Here is a 2,794-nt window from a genome sequence, read left to right as displayed (position 1 = left end):
TGTGACCCTAGGAATGGAAGAAACTGTATCACTGAAGTGGAGACAGTGGCCATGGGAGTTGCTGAGGGAAGGGAGAAGGAAGAAGAAGAGGAGTGATATAGGGGTATTTTTTAAAAAATTTTATTGTATTTATTCATTTTTTAAAAAATATTACATTAAAAAAATATGAGGTCCCCATTCACCCCCACCACCCCCACATCACCACTACCCCCACAGTAACACTCTCCCCCATCATCATGACACATCCAATGCATCTGGTGGGTACATCTCTGGGCATCGCTGCACCCCATGGTCAGTGGAACACACCATAGCCCACACTCCCCTACGTTCCAACCAATGGGCCATGGGAGGACATACAATGTCTGGCAATTGTCCCTGCAGCACCACCCAGGACAACTCCAAGTCCCGAAAATGCCTCCACATCTCATCTCTTCCTCCCATTCCCCACACCCAGCAGCCACCATGGCCACTTTTTCCACACCAATGCCACATTTTCTCAATTATTAACCACAATAGTTCATGAATAGAATATCATTAAGTCCACTCTAATCCTTACTTATTCCTCCTTCCTGTGGACCTTGGCTTGGTTGTGTCCATTCCGCCTCTATGTCAAGAGGGGGCTTAGATTCCACATGGATATTGGATGCAATCCTCCTGCTTTCAGTTGTAGGCACTCTAGGCTCCATGGTGTGGTGGTTGACATTCTTCAACTCCATGTTAGCTGAGTGGGGTAAGTCCAATAAATCAGAGTGTAGGAGCTGAAGTCTGTTGAGACTCACGGCCTAGCTATCATATTGTCAGTCCAAAGATTCAAATCCCCTAGATATATCTTAAACCCCAGCACCAACTACAATACCAGTAAGGTAGCATGAAAGGCTTGTGAAAAGAGATCCCATCTGAGTCCAGCTCCATCACGCAGAAACACCTGCTCCAAAGAAGGGCCAACTGACATGGCAGTGACCTCCATCTGCCATGACCATAGAACCTGTGGGTCTCTTTAGCCCTCAAAAGAACCAATACCTGGGGTTGTATCTACTTTACTATCTCTGAGACTCTGCTCAGGTGTGCATAAGGGCAATCCTTCTGACAACATCCAGACTCTTTTTTAGAGACTCATAGCCATATAAACTCATTTGTCCTTTCCATTTCCCCCTTAATTTAGGTCAAACAGCATTTTTAACTCCTGTTATTATATGTAGACAGGGATATTCTGCTGGTTCACGTTGAACCTTTAATTCAAGGTCATTTTCTAGTTATGTCATCAGCTGGTACTTGGTAGTGATCCCTCAGTGCCAGGGAGGCTCAACCCTACGTGTCATGCCCCATGCTGGGGGGAAGGCATTGCATTTACATACTGAGTTTGGCTTCAAGACTGGCCACATTTGAGTAACACGGAGGCTGTCAGGAGGGAACTCTTAGGCACAGTGCTGCTCTAGGCCTTGTTCTTATAAGCTGGAGGTAAGTATGTGTACAAAGAAAGGATAAAATGGGGGCATAGGGTTACCTTTGGGTGGGACTTTGCAGGTTTGAGGGGGGCTAGGGATGGGTGCATGGGTAATATTGCCCAAGAAATTGGGGGAAGGGTGGGGCAACACACGAACATAGGAGATTGTCAGGTGTTGGTTGAGAGTATAATGCTGAGAAAACCTTTTAAAAATATAATTAGGAAAGTTACCTGTTTAAGATACTTAAAGGGGATAATCTGAGCAGGACAGACTCCTAGGGAATATCTGAATGCTCATTTTGCCAGAAAGGGTTATACCATTGGGTAGAGACCCACATAATGAGAGTGAAGGTAGACCAACATCCTGGGGAGGACTAATGCCATCAAATAGAGGGAACTGTATCTCTCAAGAGAAATGGTGGTTCCCAGGGCATTAAGGCAGTTCAGCAAGTCAAGCCCTCAACACTGTTGCAAGTATCTCTGAACATGGCTCCTCAAGAAATGAAGATTGACTGTCACTGTGGGCCCCAAGGGGAGGGGGAAATAGATATTGAATAGATGGAACCAAAGTAACTGTGAGGGCAAAAGAAGTGTTTCACAAGAGTACACAAGGATGGATATAAAACATATAATACTACACTAAAAACATGTAGGGGGTGACAGACTAATAATGTAAACCATAATGTAAAACATAGGATAACTAAAAAATTTAGAAAACTGTATAGCCTAATGTATAAACCACAATGTAAACACAAATGTTATCTTGTTTGAAAGCTAATGTCTCAATATCTGTACATCAGTTTCAGTAAATATGATATGAATAAGTTAAAAGATTATCGCTGTGGAAGGGAAAAGGTTTTATAATGGATATGTGGGAGTACTGTATATTGTATATATGAATTACTGTGATCTATGGTTCTTGTGAAGAGAAGCTCAATAATTAGGAAAAAAGAAAAGAAAAAGATAGGATGTGGAATTTTTCCAAATTAATATGTATTCTATATCTAACCTTTAAACCCATTGCTATATTCCATTTTACTATTAAGGGAAACTGGCATTATGCTGACGACAACAGAAGCGGACAAAGAAACAAGATGCAGCAAATAGACACCAAGAACAGACAACCAGGGGAGGGGGGGGAATTAAATAAATAAATAAATCTTTAAAAAAAAAAAAAGGGAAACTGGCATTATATTGGGCTTCACTTTTCAGGAAGTTTTGGATCACAGAGTGGTTCAACAATGGCAGTGGAGGAATACTGATATGGGATGTTATTGACAGGGGACATATGGTTGACAGGGAGGTATACAGGGCATGTGTCCAGGGTGCATGGAAATGTTTGGATATACT

This window comes from Dasypus novemcinctus, unplaced genomic scaffold, assembly GCF_030445035.2.
Source record: "Dasypus novemcinctus isolate mDasNov1 unplaced genomic scaffold, mDasNov1.1.hap2 scaffold_69, whole genome shotgun sequence".
Classification (NCBI taxonomy): domain Eukaryota; kingdom Metazoa; phylum Chordata; class Mammalia; order Cingulata; family Dasypodidae; genus Dasypus; species Dasypus novemcinctus.
This window is presented reverse-complemented; position numbering follows the sequence as displayed.